The 14,412-nt window shown below is 46.8% G+C and overlaps 1 protein-coding gene across 1 annotated transcript in view; it reads right to left on the bottom strand.

Moving 5' to 3' along the window:
* The window catches only part of TTC21B (tetratricopeptide repeat domain 21B), a 1,345,192-nt gene that overhangs the window by 1,039,053 nt on the left and 291,727 nt on the right, over positions 1-14,412 (bottom strand). The window lies entirely within an intron of this gene.

Genomic DNA, 14,412 nt, shown 5'->3' with positions numbered 1-14,412 from the left:
AACGGCAAAAGAAATGCTGCTTGAAAAGGTTTCGTCAGCTCATTAGTATTCCGGGCTGCAAACTCAGGAAAACTAGTATTCCGAGACTGCGGACCCGGGAATACTAATGGCATTAAACGCCTCGCCGGTGGGCCATTATTACGCTCGTGCCTGTAACTTCAGGCCCCGGGGGCATTACATCAGGCAGTAATAGCCTGCCGGCTCACCGGTTATTGACATAGTAATTAATGCAAATATTTGACGTGTACCAAAAAAAAACCAACCAAAAAGAATCTGCAATGTGCATATATGCGTGGTTACATTTCAACATAGGCTGTAGGCACTATGCAGAGGCTCCCATTGATCCTAACAGCATCCCCCTTGGCTATGAACTACATCATACCTCAACAGGTGGCGCTTCCCAGGTGACTCATTCACGGGGGCCATGTGTTAGAGGAGGAAAACATTGCCTGCTCCAGTGCATCTGAGACGGCTACGTCTGTACTCGCTTTTCTAATCCCGCCATGCCCCGCTATGTGCCTATTTGTGGTCTTGGCCATTGCCCAACATTCCAAGTCTGCCCACCAAGCTTCGACTCTAGGTCCCTCAGCCGACTGTCAAGCCATTGCGAATCTATGTTTGGCTAACACACAAATTCAATCCTTCATCCTGGTGAAGAGCGCAGTGTGTTTCTTCTCCCTCAATTACAATCCCAGCAAGTTTAATTCGAGAGTTCTTGGAGACCTTTTTAGTGTATAGCAGGACTCTGATCCACTCCACATCTGTAAATATCCTGCCCAGGTCTGATAATACTGCCAAGTCTGCCTCATAGACTTTATTAATAGGTAATTCATATAACCTAGAAACCATGTGGCCCCCTTCTGCCACATCATACATAGTCTCAAGTACCAGATCGTTCTCAATGCCTTCCTGAAATTCTGACTATCTCGCCACTATTCCGCTCACTAAGCCCAAGTACACCAGGAATTGGCTGCCATGTATGCCAGAGCCCTGCTTCAATGTAGTGAAATCCATTTGTTTCCTTTCCTACAACATATCTCCTAATGTAACTATCCCATTGTTCTCCCAGTATCTCCTGATCGTTGTAAGAGTCCAGACTGTTCCCAATCAGCCCCACCAGTGGGATATTCCGGGAGTATGGGTCCAAGATTACTAAATTTTCCACAGCCTGTGCCACAATTCCCTGCCTAATGCAAGAAACCGGGCCTGGTGCAGAAGTCAGGCATCACCAACCAATTGCACCTCCTTCAGGAAGTAATATTCGATCGATACTTGCAGGAGCATTGTATTTGACGAAATCCCACCTGCTAGCCAGCTAATGACAAACTGCAGCTGCCCAGCTAAGTAATATATCTGAAAATGGTGTAGTCTGATCCATCTGTAACTGTAGTCCCTATGCAGAGTGTTCAGTGCAATTCTGTTCCTCTCCCCCCGCCCCCAATAAGAATGATCTTGCTACTGAATCCAGCTTACTGAAAAAACCCTTGGGTATGTTGTAGGGTATATTAACAAAATGGTATAACAGGCGAGGTAGCGCCACCATTTTCAAACTGGCAGCTCTGCCCGCCATTAACAGGATCCTCTTCCTGAACGACATGGATTGTACATCTATTTTACGTTTATGTCTTCATGCGAAGATGTGGAGTCACGCCATACATTTACTGCCAAGTATTGGAAGGTGTTTGTGTTCCATTTCAGTCCCAGGTCGGGTAGCCGATCCCGGTTCAGGCTTGTGGGAACTGCCAACAGGACAGGCATGTCTTGTCACAGCTAATATAGATGACGGAGAGTTCCGCGAAGTGGTCTTTTATATTCAAAATATATGGCAAGTTGACTTCTGGGTGGTTGACGTAAAGTAGCCTATAGTCTGTATCCAATGAGATCAGGTGCCCGATCCCACTGATCAGGAATCCAGCTTCAGCATACTCCAATCTTATGAACAGGGCAAGTGGTACATGGGCAAGAATTAAAAACATCGGGCATCCCTGTTTTGTGTCTTTATGCAGTTCCCAGGCATCGGAAATCTGCTTCCCTGTCCTCACCCTGGACTTGGCTTTATTATAAACTAACCAGACTCATTGTAGGAATCCGGCCCCTATGCCAAAATGGCGCAATGTCTCATGCATCTAGTCCCATCTAACAGAGTCGAAGGCCTTGACCGCATCTAGTGAGGCCACTGCAAAATCTACCTTCAGATGTTTGGTGTGATCCATCACATGATGGAATCTCCACAGTTCCATGAAGTGTTCCTACCCAGGAACATATCCTGTTTGGTCAGTATGTATCAGGTCCCCGATCACACTTTTTAGCCTGTTTGCCAATATGGCTGTATGGATTTTGCAATCCTGGTTGACCATGGAGAGGGGCCTATAGGAGCCACAATCTTCTGAGAGCTTATCAGTTTCAAGAACAGACACAATTATGGATTCCTCAAGCTTGGGGGCGACTGTCCCTCCTCATTAGCCTCATCAAACATCTCTAATTGTCTAAGCCCCAGCGCCTCAAAAGATATCTTGCAAAACTCTGATGGGAGTCCAGCCGGTCCGGGAGTTTGCCATTATAACTGACCTGATTTCGTCCAGGGGGAGCGGGGCATCCAATGTCCAATCTGATCAATTTCATCTGGGCGAGGGCCTCCTTGATGTCTGCCTCACTTCCCTCCGTCCCCACAGAGTACAGGGTTCCATAAGATCTAGAAAAAAGGTCACTGATCTCCCTGTGGGTTTTTTACTGTGGCACCTTCTCGTTTTCCATGGCGCAAATCAGTGCAACGTTAGTTACATTCAAACCCTCCATTAAACCAGATAGACATACCAGTCAAAGGGTGTTGAAAAAAGGAAAAACAGAAAGGGGGAGAAAAAAAGAAATAAAAATAAAATACACAGTCTCCTAAACCATAAAAAAATGACCCAGCAGCATCTCGCAAACTCATGCTCAGCTGCCTCTCTTGCCCCCTCTTCTCTCCCCTGGGGTAGTGCACAGCAGTGTGATGCATTGAAACTGGCATCTCAATATAACGTTTTAAATGTGGTGCTGCAGCCGCCGGTGCAGACAGCCGTTTGGGCTCCTACCCGTGTTCTTATATCTCTATGTGTCCTGCTCCTGCATTCTGCTACTCAGTCATTGCCCATTGTTGCTTATGCAAGGAAAGCGTTAACACCATGTCTGTCATCGGGATGTTACAGAGCATTATTCCCCCTGTCCGGGAGCTGTGCAATTCCTAGCGTATCCATCCAGGAGTGTGTCTCAGCCGTGTCGTCGAAAAAATGGCCTGCCTTTGCGGAGCACAGTGAACCTTGAAGGACAAATAAGCATATATCTTATGTTTGCTCGGCATAATCGTTCCTTGGTGGGGCCAAACATTGCTCTGCGTCTCTGTACCAATATTGTATAGTCTGTATATATTGCCAGCTTCGTCGACGCACTCACAATGTTCCCTCTTTCTCTAGAAAAGGCCAATATCATCTACCTATCCTTGTAGTTAATGATTTTTGCAATCAGCTGCCTCGGGGGTCCACTAGCAGAGGTATCCTCGCCAATGATCTAGGTGCACGCTCAACCGTGAAGCCTAGCTTTAAAGTGCTCGGGCCTACTTCTTGCAAAAGCAAATTTTCGATGTGCAACGTTGGCCCATATCCCTCTTCTCTTTCAGGTAAGCCAACAATGCTGATGTTATTCCTCCTGGCCCTTCCTTCAGAATCTTTAACTCAATGTTCCAAAACCCACACTTTATCAATCAACTTGATCACCTGAAATTGAGGGTTAGTTATGTTGGCCATGTTTTCTCGCACTTGCGTTTCTGCAGTGGCTAAATAATCGGACAGTCCACGCACATCCGGTCTTAGAAGGCCGCACCCACAATAACCGCATCGATTTTGTGTTCCAGGGACGTCTTTAATGCTGCAATCATTGCAAGAATGTGGCACTCTCCCTGTTGACTCATCGATTTCGAAGTGTCTCTTTTCACTGTGGATGTGTGGACTGCACTGTGCCTGCACGGTCTTTTCATGCAAAGGCCTCCATGACGGTCTACTTGGCCTAAACCCTGTGGTGCTTATCAGGTATATGTAGTAAAGAGGGGAACTTTGTCTGTGGGCCAGTAATTCAAGTCGTGCAGTAGCAGCTGTATATGTGCGCAATGTACTATGGTCAGGTCATGCACTCCCAGGTCTGGAGGATGGTCCAAGAGGCACCCCCATCCTCTCTGGTAAGCCTTCCTCAGGACCCACCACATTTGCAGCATTAGCCCCCCCCCCAGTAAGGCTCTGTGGTGAGCAATCCAGCAAGCACAAGGATGCAGTGCCACGTCCGATCTTCCAGAGCTAAGTGGATGGTCCTGGCTCGTGGGCACAGTGCAAGCTCCCATCTCCAGTTTATGAGCCTCCTTTGCCTCTACCTTCCCTGGGGCCGCCACCATTCTGTATGCCGTGGGAGTAGGCCAGGGATGCTAAGGTGTGCCCGCCGGGCCGTCCCCAGAGGCGCCTCAGAACGGGCCAGGCAGGCAAGTCCGAACAGCCCGGGCTGCCTCGGCAAGAGCGCCACTGCCTGCTCAAGACCGGCATCTCAAACCATGGAGCAAGTGCGAGGCAGGGGCTGCTCTAGGTGTCCAAGTCTCGTGTAGCCCCAGCAAGGCAAATGTGGCAGTCTGGCCCCCGAATGGTTCACCACGCCCTTCAATATGCCATCAGTATCTCGTGGGCTGCTCCTGGACAGCACACACTCCTTCAAGACCTCAGGCTCCATTGTAAAGCAGAGCAGTCGCTCCAGGTTCCTCTAGCCATTGTGAGGTCTGAGCAGTAATGCACGGCTCCCTCAAGTCCCCCTCTCCCCCAACAATGCAGCCAGTGCACTCTCGCCGCCCAGCGCCAATGATGCGCAGCTCCCTTGAGCCCCCCTAACCACCAACAAGAGACCCAGTGCACTCTCGCCACCCAGCACCTCCACTCCGCCGCACCCAAGGGTGCCTTTTCATAGTGATCCACCGGTTCCGTGCGGTCCCTTCTTCGCATGACCATCTCCTCTATGGCCATGCAGCAGGGGACTTCGGCTCCCCTCTGATCAGCGAGGGGCCGCTCCCCACCCACGTCTTAGGCTCACCAAGAACTCACTCGGCACCTCGAGGGACAGGTGGGGGGCACCATCTTGGGTCCCTTGATCCTGGCCATTCAAACTGCCTGCTGCAGATCAGTTTTGTTGCTGCAGCAGTCCGCTTCAGGATATTTCTGAAACCCTTATCCTTCAATTAGAGGTGAGTCTAGGCAATTTTATGCTGTATTATGAAAGGATCATGCAGGGTCATGAAGAGAAAGCAGTCTCACTGCATGGCTGCTGGCTCCCCCCACCCCCTCCAGTTAGGCAGGCATTATCATTGCATTGTGAACTTGGAGGCAAATATATTAAAATGTACAGGACACTTTTTTCAGCCATCCAGTAGAATAGTATTAACTTAATACATTTTCACAGGGATTTCCTTAAGCATGCATTTGAATACAATGGCCCTCCATTGAAGTATTGATCACATCATTCTATATGTATTTACATTAACATCAACATCAAAGAAAAGGTTGGGATATTGCAATAGCACTGAAAAAAGCAACAGCTGTCCGCATACAGATCTGTATTAGGTAGGATTGTCTGGCATAAAACAGCTACCAAACAATATTAGGAACATACTGAAATAAGAAATATAGATACTCTGAAGAAGGTTGTATAGTTCTGCCACAGTACCTAGGGACTTGACTTAACCTGAATTGAGCACCAACATGCCAGTTTCTTTTCCAAAGGAAAGTGTGCATTTGGAGAAATTAATGAAGTGGAATTTATTTTATTTATTTGACATTTGTATGTCGCCTATACACAGGTGTTGCCAGGTGCCACAAGACAAGAGTGGGTGTTTGGGGGGGAGGGGAAAGGGGAGACATGGTAATGAAAAAGTAAAACAACAAAAACGGTTATATTGTCCTTGTGACAATCCTACCGTGCAAGTGCTGCAAAGGTGGGAAGTGCAAGGGGATGGGGGTGAGGCAGGAGTGGGGTGCCCCAAAGGGTGGGGTACAGGGCAAGTGCTGGGCGGGCCAAGGTGGCAAGTGCCAGGGGAGGAAGAGTGCGGTGGACAGGGAGGACCAGTTGGACAAGTCCGGAAAAGGGGGCCCGAGTGCAAATGCTGAGAAGGGATGCTAGAGGTACTGGTAGGAAGTGGTCTGGTCCCCTTTATGACTGTGAAGGGACCAGGCCCCAGTCGCAGTGGCAGATGGAGAGTTAGCACGGGAGGTGGTGAGGCAAGGAAGAGGAGAAAAGAAATTCTTGAGAAGTTTACGTAACTTAAGTAGATCCGGCTCAAGTCTGAGGGGGGAGGGAGGCCGTTCCAGAGGGAGGAGTCAGCCGAGGAAAGGGGTCCATCTCCCACTCTCTGCTTGGAGGATCGTTTGATCTGCAGAGAGTTGGAGCCAGAAGACCAAAGGACTCTGGCCGGGAGGTATTTAGGGAGGGAACCTGGATGTAAAAGGTCCCATTCCCCAGACATCTTTGTGGATGATGCAATGGGTCTTGAATTGGATCCTTGCGGTCACTGGGAGCCATTGGAGAGATGCAGTTCCTGGGCTTGAGGCCAAGGATACGTCTTGCAGTCCTATTCTGAATTAGGAGTTTGATAGGTACACTTGAAGTGGCACTGGTCCTGTTGGTAAAATGGTTTTAAGTTGCTTGTCAGCACTTTACTTTCAAGAAGACAAGATGTTGCATGATAGTTGGTAAATGCCTTTATTCCTACAGATGCCCTTGGGTTGACACGCGTTTCGACCATTGACAATTCCTGGATTCAACAAGATTGCGGCACGCTAACAAGCGCAGTGATCCCCAATTGACACAGAAAAACACAAATCAGCAACCCGGGAATTGTCCATATAAAATTTGATTCACACTCAATATTCACTGAACTTCAAACATAGAAGACACAGACCTAGTGGCCAGTTTTGAAAATTCCCGGGTTTCTGATTTGTGTGATTCTGTGTTAATGCGGGATCACAGCGCTTGTTCGTGTGCCGCAATCTTGTTGGATCCAGGAATTGTCAATGGTCGAAACACGTGTCAACCCAAGGGCACCTGTAGGAATAAAGACATTTACCAACTATCATGCAACATCTTGTCTTCTTGAAAGTAAAGTGCTGAGGAGCAACCTAAAATCATTTTGCAAACAGGACCAGCGCCACTTCCAGTGTACCCATCAAACTCCTGTTTACTTTATCAAGATTTTGGGTAAACCTTTTTCAGTACCTGCGGTCGCTCAGTCCTTCTAGGACCATCAATTTCTTACACACTTAATCCTTCCAGACAACAATTAGTGCAGAGAGTGCATAACTGCCGAGAATTTCTTTTCGGGTACAATTCTGGATTAGTTGAAGGGGGCGAAGGGAGGAAACAGACAGGTTGAGGAAGAGGCTGTTGCAGTAGTCGAGCCTAGAGAGAACCAGGGCTCCTCTGGTGACAGTTGAGCTTCGGGGCAGTGACGGCTGGTGAATTTTGTAGCTGGAGGGGCGTAAATATTTGTTCCGATATGGCTGAGCGACCAAGTGTGGCGAGGGAGCCCACACTACTTAAAAGGGATTCCGGGGGTTCCTGCCCAAAAAGTATTTTTAAATAATGGTTAAAAATTGTGCATTTTAGAGCGCACTTTTTAGAAAAATTGGGTAAAAAGCCAAACAGTTCGCAAATGGGTTGTGTAGGGTAACTCATGAACAAAATATCCAATAGATGCAAGTCACTAACAGTGCACAGGAGCATTCCTCCAACACATTTTCATGATGCCTTTTGCCACAATATGTGCCAGAATAAAACATTTTCACACTGGACGTGCCTATACAGTTCCATGCTAACTGCAACATTATACCCTACTATTCCCATATAAGAACATACTCATGTTTGCTTTGTGCATAATGCCAGTAATGATACTGTAAGAAAACATGTCCATATGCGTTCTGCCAATATATGGCAGTATCCCTATATAAGAACATACTCCAGTTGGCTTTACCATTACAAATGAATGCCAAGGTATGACAACATGTCCAAACTGGCTGTACTAAAATGTCAGTCGAGCTACATAATAACACTTGTCATGCTTGCTTCATCAAAGATACCCAATACAACGTCATACCACAAAACTAAATTACTGAACTGGTTGCATTGAAATGCCAGTCTAGCTACATAATAACACTTATGCTTGTTTTACCAAAAAGTGCCCAATACAAAATGTCATATCACAGTAAGAATACAACCACTGGTCCTGCTTGCTTTATAAAAAGATGCCAATGCAAAATGTTGTGCCTCAGTAAGAATTGGCTAGCATGGTAGCATAACAAATGCCAGTATTGCTTTGTAAGGACACTAATCATGCTTGCTTTAGGAACCATGCACAGTAAAACATGCTATTCCTGCTCCATGGTGTGCCAGCACCTTGCCGTCAGATACAATAATGATGAATGTTGTGTGCGATTGCAAGGCGCAGGGGGGCACTGGGGTAAGGCGTGTTTATTTTTGGCCCTCTATCATAGATGTTCAGTAAAGAAATGGCACGCCTGTCCCCTGGGTCCCGAGCTCCTCACACATGCACACAATGTGGCTGTGTGTGTATGCAAGGCGCAGGGGGGGCAGGTATGATATTTTCCACTAGACATCGATCATAGATGTCCAGTGAAAAAAATACCATGCCTGTCCCCTGGGCCTCACAATGCCAAACACACAAACTGATAATGTGTGTATGAAAGGCACTGGAGGGGTGGGGTAGGGGTCAGGCGAGTTATTTTTTGCTAGACATCTATCATAGATCTCCAGTAAAAATAAATACCATGCCTGCACCTTGGGATCACACAGCGCCAAACACACACATACACAAAGTGATTATGTGTGTAAGCAAGGCGCTGGGGGGGCCAGAAAATCTCTGATGTCCAGTAAAATAATACCAACCCTCTCCTCCGGGCCCCACAGCACCTCAGACAGACACACACACACATTTAAATAAATGAACATACAAACACACACATTGACAATATATGCACAGCAAGCACTCTCATTCACACAAGCACCCATCATGCACTCTCATACCACAAGCATACACAAATCAATACACAAATTTAAATACTAAATAAATGAACATGCAAACACACACATTTACACAACATACACACAGAAAGCACTTACACCAGCCTCCATCATACATTCATCTAACAACACAAGCATGCATGCATGCATCCATGCATGCATGCAACCATCTGGCAATGTGAGGCTGGGGAAACAAACGCCCCCAGCTGTGCATGGCTGAGCTTGCACGGCTTGGGAAATTTAACAACGTTTTCCTTTCAGCATTAAGAGCACTCCCTCAGCTGGAAAAAAAAGCTAAGGGAGTATTCATATTTTTTTGGGGTGTTTCCTCCATAATGGGTGAGATGGGGCCAAGACCCGGTGGATTGAGCCACCCTTTCCCATTATGGATGAGCCGCCCCTGCTTCTGGGGGAAGGTGAGGAAAGGTACAATGTCCCTGAGGAGATCCAACTAGAAATTGGACTTCTTGGCAAGGTCCATGATGTGAGGAGACAAAGAGGAGCCACAGATGATCCCATGGTGTTTTGCCTCACAAGTGGGTGAGGGGACAGGACCCAGGGAGTCTGGCCAGACAGGAGGGGAAACCAGAAGCAGACGTGACAATGAGAAGGATCTCTGTCTTACTGGCATTCAGGTAGAGATCCTTGGCAGAAAAGCATGTGGGAATAGCAGTCACGCAGTCGGGTATGAGGAAGGAGGATGACGAGGTAGGGGAAGACCACTTTAAAGAGAGGGGTGTGGTGTCTGCGTAAGACTGGAATTGAGGGGAGAAAGTGGAGATCAGGTGGGCCAGAGGGGCTAGGTAGATGTTGAAGAGCCATGGCAATAGGATAGAGCTCTGAGGGGTGCACAGGTAGAGACTGAGGATGGAGGGGAGAAAAAGGACACATTTGCACTTGGGAAGGTTTGAGAGTCAGCATGCCCTGTTTGTGATGCCTAGGATATCATGTAGACAGTTGAGGATGGAGTGGTGGACTGTCAAAAGCAGAGGAAAGATTGAGGAGGATCAGGACAGAGGGCATTCAGGCGAACAGTTTCCGTCTGTGCCTCTGGCTGCCCTGAAATTGGACTGGTGGTCATGGAGACAGCCGTCCATTTCGGTGTGGATGGTCAGTTGGGGGATGATCAGCTTCAAATTAACAAGGGGGGTCCTGGGAGTTCCTCTGCCAGACATTAGTCCTGGTTACGAGAGACTTACCCAGAGTCTTCAGCTTACTATCTTTCACAGAGAAGAAATATCCCAAACATATCAGTCTTTGTCCTGCCCTGGGGCAGTCCAGCACCGAAATGCTAGGCAATTCTCCTCTGAACAAGAGTACCAACAGCATCCCCAGACACGTGTTTCGGTCTGGTTGGACCTCATCAGTAGGTAGGAGCTGTGCCTCTCTAAGAATAGTGAGCAAGGGGTCCACGTCTGGATTCCCCTAGTAATTTAGGGTGAGACCCAAAGTTACTTAAATATGCAAATTAACAAGGGGGGTCCTGGGAGTCCCTCTGCCAGACATTAGTCCTGGTTACGAGAGACTTACCCAGAGTCTTTAGCTCATTATCTTTCACAGAGAAGAAATATCCCAAACATATCCGTAGAGGAAGCTGTTGCATTGATTTGTCTTGTCAGAGTTAGTGAAGAGTCAATATAGATGCCTAGCGTTTTCACATCCTTAGAGACCTTTATGATGTTGCCGTTGATGTTAAATGATTTAAACTGTCCATCTAATCTGTAAAGTTTAGATTGGGATCCTAAGAGGAGGCAATGTCCTCATTGGTTCCGGAGGACCAGGGGAGCACCTGTTAAGAGAAGACGTTCATAGAACGGACCAATCTGAGAGAAGGATGAGAGTATGGGTGGGGGGTGCAGGGAGGACAGGTGAGGCAAGAGAAGGGGAAGAAGTGGGAGGGGGAGACGGGACAGGATGTCCAGAGTTTTGGTGTAAAAGTGGGTGGCCAGTGAGGAGCAAAGGGCCTGGGAGGGAGGAGGAGACTATGGTAGGATTGGCAAGTTCCTTGCAGATTTTAAAATTTTCAGCCGTGTTATTTGTGGCTCTAGATATGCAGGCTTGGACATGAGCCCTTTTCTTAGTCTGAGTCATACCAAGAATTGAAGCAGGCTTCATGCAGATCCTCATGACGGGGGCAAGGATATCCATGGCGTTTGAGATAGAGAGATGGAGGTTAGCAAGAACAGAGACAGAAGGAGAGTCTCATTGGTTGAATGACTGAAAAGGAGACTGGAATAAAGAATCGAAGTACTCATTTTGGCCGAGCTACTCGGTCATAGTTTTCAATTAATGTAGACATTCTGTGCATGTAAATCATCAAGGAGGCAGTAGGCTTGTCTTGTAGCCCAGCCCAATAAGGAGTCGGTTCAACATGTCCAGAGAGAGGATTGCAATAGGGGTTGCACTCCTGCAATGGCTATGTGTAGTCATAACTTTGATTCCAGCTAAGGATAGATAGCAAGAAACAAATGCCAGGTCACCAGGCAATGGGCAATATTCCCTTGAAGGTGTGTGATCCAAACCAAGACCGAATCAAGAGTCAAATTGATATCTTATGATAGACTAAAAGACTTTCTATAAGCAGGACTGCCAAAGCATAGAGAACAGAAATGAGCACTTTCAGGGTGCTATAATCACTTTTCGATCAAAATGGGTGCTTAGAAAGTACCCCTGAGGTGGTAGCCACGTGGGTTAATAAGGGAGGCACACCAGAAAAAACGTTGCAGTGGAACTTGAACAGAAGCTTATCTGACCACAAAAGAGGAGTCAAAACACCATGGTAACAATACAAGGTTTAGGGTACACAGAATGATAGGGAGCCAGAACACGAAAAATACAAATTCTGCTCTTGCACAAGTTATTCCATGAAGAAACATTTTGTGCACGAGGAACAGTTTGGCTATTTCGGCCGCTGCAGATATTCCCTTAAAGAGGACAAAGTCGGCAATTTCTCTTAATATATCGACCACTACTACTTATGGTGTGCAACAGTGTTGGTGGAATAGGAAGGGGTTGTAGTAGTAAAAAGCCTTGTATAAAAGACATATATGTTCTAATTTTCAACCACCAGAAGTGGCACTTCACTATTTCCAGTATTTTGTGATCCTGAATGGCCTTCCAAAGGAGAATTAGGACACAAATGTCAAACCTGCCTTTGTAGGGCTGTAGTGGGTAACATCATTTGCTTTTACTGATAAGTTACTTCACTGAGTACAGTACGTTGATGGATGAGATTTGATTTGCCCACTCACTCAATGGTTGATACAGCTTTGGTAAGTTGGTCAAACAGCCCATCCCGCCTGTGTTTTGGCACTGATCAAGCGCACTAGGGATATAATTGGCAGTGGTGGGGGGAGCAGAGCAGTTATTTTGTATCCACCACCACTTCAGGATAGTGAGAAAGAATGTCTATATTACGGTTTTCTTGTAATTGCCGGTAAGATACTACAAAATCCAACTCTGCAAATTATAATGCCCAACAAAGCAGTCATGGAGTTAAGGATGTGGCTGCTTTCAGGAACTGTATGTTCCAATGATCTGTTCAGACTGTAACTGTGGGGATTGCCAGCAACAAGATGTGTCACCACTGTGCGAAACCAGAAGGTGTCTCATCCACTAGTCCCCGGGATCTGTCATCCAGGTGGCCAGGACACGACCATCGCTTTTGGATCTAGTTCCTGGGGATGGACCAGTGCGGGAGGATCACCTGGGTAAGGTGTCTTCGGGTTCGGGGAGTGGGACACCGGATGGTGAGACACAGTATCCCCTTCCCTGTATCACCTTCACCCCATACAACCAGGTAGGATATTTAGGCACTCAACCCCCCTCCCCCTTTTTACAACACAAACACTTTCTCACAGACAGCTCGCTATGAGAGAAAACGGACTAACACCCGAGCCGTATACCTGACATATCCCAATACAATGGTCAGGCAATTACTGACCATCACACACACCTGACTTCCATTAAACTTCCCCACATGGATAAAAGGCAGAGCACGAGAGCACACTTTGAATGAGGCAAAGCACACAAGGAAACAGCAGATCCAAGATGACAGTTTAACACGAGGAGAAAGACGGCGAAACAGAAGGAAGTTCCCTTGACATTTTATGACAAGGAACGGTTACTTTCACAAAGCCTCGAGTTTATAAAGCGTAAGACCAGGAATCCAGGCTGAAAAATCCTGCATTGTGTGTCGGAGGTATCCGGGGTCCTCCCGCGTCGATAATCAAGGCAGGGAGAATCGCCAGCTGCCGTGATACTGTCCTTGGCTCCAACAACAATGCAGCGTCAGTGAAATCGACACAGCCACTGAGTTGGGGAGAGTGATATGAGACCGGTCTGTGTTGAAGCCAAGGTTGCAAGTGGCAACATTGTATGGTGAGCACTGGAGCGAACACTGTATGAAACGCAAGTGATAACCAACGCAAGTAAAGTTGAACTGCAGATGAGTGACTGAAGTTTGAAACCAACATACGATACCTTTGACAGAGTGGTCCGGCATCGCCTGTGGGTTCATTCGAAGGTCTCTGTAAGGTATCCAACTATGAGTTGGCAAAAGTGAAAGTGGCAAAGAATTGTGAATCGGAGTGGTCCTGCAACAGGTCAAGCAAAATCCTGTGCACAATCGAATGCCTTCGATGTTGATACAGTAAAGACAGTTGATGGCAAAGTAGATAAACTGGTCCGAGACCAGCGGAGGGAGACTGATTGAAGATTGTGTGTCAAAGCTGATCTGAACCCGGAAAAGGGGGATCCAAGGTGAATAGTAAATTGCCTAAGAAAATTGTGTTTATGTGAAATACTAAAAGAAAAGGAACTTCATTGTTTGTTGCATTAGGCCCTCTGAAAGAAGAGACTTTGAATGGCAAAGAGACTTTGGCACAGAAAGGTTTTGAACTGTACCCTCCTGCCAGTGACTGTGCTAAGCTTGAGTGTGCTGCCTTGCCCTGTGCCGAAAAAGTGGGGAAGGGTATCCAAAGGCTTGACTATCCTGACATAATTTCTAGAACACTTTCTTTTGCATAATAGTGTTTTCCCGACTATTTGTATTTAGAGGAAAGTACTGGCAAATAGGTTTATTAGTATAGACCCTTTTATTTTGACAAGACACCACTAGGACTGCGTTATTATTTGATCGTCTTAGCTTGCTCCCATCTTTAGATTTAGGATTAGATAGGCATTTTTGAAGTGCAAATGAAGTTCAATAAACACCCTTGAATTGTGGTCACGTGTTTGCCTTACTAATGATACCAGGCCTTCTTTAAAACACTCTTCAACAGCTGTCTGCATTATAAGTAAATCCATATCTGCAATTGT

Source organism: Ambystoma mexicanum, chromosome 9 (assembly GCF_040938575.1).
Source record: "Ambystoma mexicanum isolate Mex_15411 chromosome 9, UKY_AmexF1_1, whole genome shotgun sequence".
Taxonomy (NCBI): Eukaryota; Metazoa; Chordata; class Amphibia; order Caudata; family Ambystomatidae; genus Ambystoma; species Ambystoma mexicanum.
The sequence above is the reverse complement of the archived record's forward strand: the minus strand, read 5'-3'. Positions and strand labels throughout refer to the sequence as shown.